We start from the raw sequence: 6,439 nt of genomic DNA on the forward strand, positions 1-6,439 counted from the left end.
GCTGAAGAAACAATCTAATAAAAAACCTGTTATGTTTGTGGGAGGGAGCCGGGAAGTGTGGAAGGGGTGAACATGTTCTTCCGCATTTTCAATGAAAACGGAAATGGGTACAACCGCACATTCTGAATTTGTCACAGACTTGCCAAATACGTGGAATGTGGACTGAAGTGAGGACGATCATGCCTAGTACTGACCTATCTCATCTGATCCTTGGCAGGAAATTGTAAACGTAAGTGTAAGGGTCTTGAAAGGGCTATTGTTTGATTAAAGTGACGTGAGCCAGAGGAGAATGGATAGACAATCTGACAATAAAGATTTAAAGAGATGGGAATAAAAATTTAAAGTGATGGTGAATCATTTGTCATATCTGAGATCGAGTTCTTAATTAAGCAAAAATGCTAGGGGAGGAAAAAGTGAGCATGGGCTATTCCCAGATAACCTACAGAGCTTGACTGAGGGACGCTGACTTCTTGAACAGAAGCACATCCTCAGGCCAAGGAAGAAAGTGATTTTGTAAAAGAGTGATTGAGATGGTACCCTAAGCACAATTCCCAATTATTTCACCTCTCTGTTTGTCTTTTCCCACAAAATTCTTGAACAAAAATATTAGACTTATCCAAAGACAAGCTATAAGAAGAAAGGGAACAGTTTGAGACGCATTTTTAAATAGAGGATAAGTTACATATAAGAAGGAAAATCAAAGGAAAATCACATTAGTTAAGGAAAACAGTTTTTTATATTTGGAAAAATTACAAAATTAGCTCTTAAAAACTCAAAGATGGGATATAACTTTCAAAAAAGAAATTGTAAAAAATAGACGGAAATGAAGAATAAACCAGCAGAACTTGAGAACTTAATGGGAGAGATGAACAGAAATACTGAAGAGATGAAGTGTTGTCTCTGGTTAGGATGTAGAAAAAGGTGAAAGGCCTGTGGTTTTACCAACAAGAAATCCCACATACACTGCGCATGCACATGTAAATACACACACACACACACACACACACACACACACACAATTTTTAAAAAAGTTACCTTAGAGTTGTGGATGAAAAGAAGGTGTTATGGTTTGGATATAAGGTGTTTCCTCAAAGCTCCTGTGTTAAGGCAGCAGTGACCAAAGGAGAACTGACTAGATCACAAGAGCTGTCACCTAATCAGTGGATTAATTCACTTGAATGGATTAACAGGGTGGTAACCGTAGGCAGGTAGAGTATGACTGGAGTAAGTAGGTCACCTGTGGAGTGTCTTTGGGTTTTGTATTTTGTCCCTGGTGAGTGCAGCTCTCTCTGATTTCTGGCTGTCATGACTTGAGCTGTTTCCTGTGCTACACCCTCTGCCTTCAGGCCCAGAGCTATAGAGCAGGTTGACCGTGAACTGAACCTCTGAAACTGTGAGCCAAAATAAACTTCTCCTCTTTTAAGTTGTTCTTGTTGGGTGTATTGGTCACGGCAATGCAAAGCTACTGAAAGAGAAGGTTAAAGGAGTCTCAAGAAGTCTAAATATTTCAGAGTGATGTGCCTATGTTCCTATGTCAGGTAGAACTGAAGGGTGCAGTTGAGACAATTTCAGTGATTGGGGGAAGGGTAGACAGGGGAGTGCTTTTGCGGGTTGGAGATAAACTAGTCACAATTTGGTGGTCCACGGGGATATGATGCTAGACTTGAAACTGGAAGAGCCCCACACATAGCCAGTCCGCTCCACCAGTTCTTCTTTCACATGGGAATTTTGTGGAGTAAGTATAGACTGAAAAAAAAGAAAAGTCTGAAAAAGAGAAACATATTTGCAATTTTGAAATATCACAATTTTGACTTCTCATTGTCTTGCATTCTTTTGATCTTACTATCTCACAGTCACAAATGACTGTGTCTGAGACCCAAAGCATTGTTACTTTTTGGTCATTCAGTTTCAGACTTTGGCATCTGTCCAGTCCTAAGACACACAGCTTACACGTGAGAAAGGATTCTCCATTAGGTTCGGGGCATTGAGTTCAATCAGAAGTTAAGCTGTTTGGGGACATGTTGATAGTTCAATTCCCTCTGGTGGGACTTTAGAAGTAAACCAAGAAATCTAAGGAGACCTTTAATTTCTTTCAGCCTAGGCTTCAATTTCCTGTGTTGTCACAGGGCTCATATGTTTGATCTGTTGAATCTGCCTTGGAATAGGCAGGTAACAGCTGTGGCTGGGCTCAGTTCGATTGTGCCTTCAGGCACTTTGAAGATGAGGCAAGGGTCTCCCTTTGGGAGGGGACAGGGACAGAGCACCAAACTTCAATACTGGGAGTCTTTAAGACTAAAAGACTATGGAATCTCAAGACTGCAAGACTGTAAGACTATGAGATAGCATAACTTCAAAGTTATAAATAAATTCTGTATACACACATACATAATACAGACAATGAATTTAGCAGGCTGACTTTAAAGTAACTGCAAAAATATAGTAAGATAAAAGAAGAAGAGTTCAGGAATTATTTTAGTATCTAAAATGAAACTAAATTTAAATCCAATTTAGAACTAAAAAATAAGACACATTTGAAATAAAAAATATTTGACGGGTTTACATTAGCTAGGACACTGAAAAAAAAATGTATCAGTGAACTTAATCACAGGTCAAAAGAAACTATCCAGCTTAAAGCACAGACAAGAATGAAAAGATTGAAGAAACTGAAGAGAGCCTCAGTAACCTGTGGGAAAATTACAAGTAGTCTAACATTTATACAGTAGGAATACTAGGAAAGACAAGAGAGAAAATGATACAGAGCAATGTTTGAAGAGATGATGACCATGTGTCTTAAAAATGTTAAGAAAGATGTAAAATCACAAATCCAGGAAGGGTGACCATAGCAGGATAATTACTAGGAAAACCACTGTTAGGAACTTCACAGTTGAATTGCTAAAAATCAAAGATTTAGAGAAAATCTTAAAGGTGTCTAGAAAAGTTAGGCACATTACATACAGAGGAACAATGGTGAAAATGATGGCTGTCTTTCATCTGAAACAATGAAGGCCAGAAGACTATGGAAAAACATCTTTAAAGAAAGATTGGTGGATCAACCTAGATGCCCTTCAACAGATGAATGGATGAAGAAACTGTGGTATATATACACAATGGAATATTATTCAGCCATAAAGAAGAATAATATTATGGCATTTGCAAATAAATGGATGGAATTGGAGAATATGCTAAGCGAAATAAGCCTATCCCAAAAAACCAAAGGCAGAATGTTTTCCCTGATCAATGGAGAATGATATATAATGGAGGTGGGGGGTGTTGACGGTGAGAGAAGAATGGAGGAACTTTGGAATATGTAGAAGGAAATGAGAGGGGCAGTATGAAAAATGGTGGAATGAGACAGACATCATTACCCTATGTACATGTATGATTACACAAATGGTATGAATCTACATCGTGTACAACCATGGAAACAAAATGATGCACCCCATTTGTTACAATGAATCAAAATGTAGTCTGTAAAAAATTGAAAAATAAAGATATTAAAAAAAATAAAGAAAGATTGGTGGAGTAGAAGGTAAAGGGAGGAGGGATGCCATAGGAAAGACAGCGGAATGAATCTGACCTAGCCTTCTCATGTATATATATAAATATGCCACAGTGAATCTCACCATAGTGTATATCTACAAGGTAAAAAAACAAAAACAAATAACTCAAAAAACAACTATAGGTAATAGCAGAAATATCAGTAGAATAGAGGGAAGGGAACCAGGGAAGGGAGGAAGGGAGGGGAAGAGGAAGTACTGGAGACTGATTTAGAACAAATTATAGTCCATGTTTTTATAATTATGTCCAAATGAATCCCAATGTTATGCATAACTAAAAAGAACCAATTAAAAAAAAAGAAAATGAAAGGGTAACCTGGAATTGTGTATTCAGTGAAAATACCTTGTAAAAATGAGGCAAAATATGGACTTAGGATAAAGGGAACTCAAGGGAATTTATTGCCAGTTGAATTGTCCTATAAGAAGTGCTAAAGGAATTTCTTCTGGTTGAGGTGAAATTATACCAGACAACAACTTGGACCTATAGGGGATATTATGGGCCTCTGGAAATAATCAATATGTGGGGAATGTGTGTGATCATGTTTTCTTCTTTTCTTTTTGAGAAAATTGGTTATTTAAAGCAATAATAAAATAATTTATTCTAAGATATATATTAAAATAAATATATGTCCATGATAACCTAAAGAATGAGAGGGAAGTAAATGGAATTGTAAATAATAGCAATTAAGTGTATAATAATCACTTAAAGTAGACTATAATGTATTGAAGAAGGCTATTGTAATGCCTAGAGCAAACATCAAAAATATCATAGATATAGCTAAATATTCCACTGAGAAAATAAATATTCAATACTAAAATCAAAAGACACAGAAAATGAGTACCAAAAGAATAAGAAATACAGTGGACAGGAAAATCAAATAGCAAATGATAGGCTGAAACCCAGCTATATCAATAACTACTTTGGAGGCAAATGGATAAAACTGAAATTAAAATATAGATTGTCCAACAATTTAAAAAGTAAGACCAGATGCTTTTCAGTTCATAAGCATGATGGCTGGGTATTCATGTCTGCATGTGAGATGTGGCTCCCTCTAAACCTTGTTACAAGGTTGGCGCATTATCCATTTGGCACTTAAAACAAAACAACAAAAACAGGACCATGCTATATAGTATTTAAATATTAAGACTGCCATAAATTGAAATTAAGAGGATTAAAGCAGATATATCATATCAACAATAAGCAAAAGAAAAGTGGTATGTCCTCAATATTGGACAAAATTAAGACAAGGAGCATTACAAGAGAAAATAAGAGACAATTCATAATGACAATTGGTTAATTTATTAGGAAGGAATAACATTCTTGTATAATTATCTATCTAATAAGAAAATTTCAAAATACAGCGTAAAAGGGAAGAAGAGATAAATCATAAGCCTAGTTGAAAATTTTAACATTCTTGTGATAGATAATTTTACATGCCATTTGACTGTGCCCATGGATGCCCAGGTATCTGATTAAACATTACTGCTGGCCATGTCCATTCTGGTGTATCCTGAAGAGATCAGCATTTGAATTAGTGGACGGAATAATGCAGTTACCCTTCTTAGGTTAGGTGAACAACCAATCTTTTAAAAGTCTGAACAGAACAAAAAGACAGAAGACGGAAGAATTTGTTCTCTTTTACCTGACTGCTTGAGCTGGGATATCAGTCTTCTCTTGAACTTGACTGGACTTAGGCCATCAGTGCTCATGGTTCTCAGGTCTTTGTACTTGGACTAAAATTACACCGTTGGTTTTCCTGTTTCTCAGGCCTTCTTACTTAGGATGTAATTGTACTACCATCTTTCCTGAGTCCAGCTTCTTGTTATAAGCTATGGAACTTCTCAGCCTCCATAATTACATGAGCAAATTCCTCATAATCTCTCTCTCAATTTGTCTGTCTATCTATCTATCTATCAGACTTAGGCCTTTCAGGCTGCTATAACAAAATGCCATAATTAGATAGCTTATAGATGCCATAAATAATTACTCACAGTTTTAGAGGCCAGTAAGTCTAAGATCAAGTGCTGGAAGAGTCAGTTTCTGGTAAGAGCCTGCTCCCTGGTTGTCTTCTCACTGTGTTCTTACATGGTGGATGGAGTGAATTAGGCCCCTGGGCTTATTTTTTAAGGGCATTAATACGATTCACAAAGCCTGTGATTTTATACATAATCACCTCCTCAAAGTCTTCACCTCCTAATACTATCAACTTGGAGTTAGGATTTCAAAATATGATTTTTTTTTTGGTGGAGTGGAGGGTGGCACACAAACACTGAGACCATAATATAAAATGTACAAAAGATTCCAAATATAGGATGTTTTGATTATTACTTTTTTAAACTTTCTCATGGTATAAAAGTGATATGTATTCAGTAGAAACCATGCTTCAGATTTTGAATTTTGATCTTTTCCTGTCTTTCAATTCTGGTTGGTGGCAATGAGCTGCATCTCTTGGTCATTCATGTGATCTGCAGAGTAAACCACCACTCTATAGTGTACTGTGTTGCTATGCTATGATGTTTGGTAGGTTAGGTATATTAAATGCATTTTCAACTTATGAAAATTTTATTGCAAAGAAATCCCATTAAAGTCAGGGAGCATTTGTGTGTGTGTGTGTGTGTGTGTGCATATGCATGTGTGCATGTACATAATTATGTTCTATTATTTTCTTTCTTTTGAAATACACTGACTAGTATATTCCTTTCATGAATAACTGATAGAACTAGTAGAAAAATTGCAATAAATCTAGAGAAGATTTGAATATCACTATTAATCAATTTGACCTAATTGATGTTTATTGAACACAAAATATACAGTCTTTTCATGTGCACCTGGACCTGGAGTTTTCACAAAATAGACCATATGAATGGTCATAAAACAAGGC

The 6,439-nt window shown here is 36.1% G+C and overlaps 1 non-coding gene across 1 annotated transcript; it reads left to right on the forward strand.

Annotated features, from left to right (window-relative positions):
• Positions 1–4,545: 4,545 nt before the first annotated feature.
• On the forward strand, positions 4,546–4,649 carry LOC124993860 (small nucleolar RNA U13). The gene has a single exon (XR_007110376.1). It is a non-coding gene; the product is annotated as a small nucleolar RNA U13 (small nucleolar RNA).
• Positions 4,650–6,439: the final 1,790 nt, after the last annotated feature.

Source organism: Sciurus carolinensis, chromosome 9 (assembly GCF_902686445.1).
Source record: "Sciurus carolinensis chromosome 9, mSciCar1.2, whole genome shotgun sequence".
NCBI classification, from domain to species: Eukaryota; Metazoa; Chordata; class Mammalia; order Rodentia; family Sciuridae; genus Sciurus; species Sciurus carolinensis.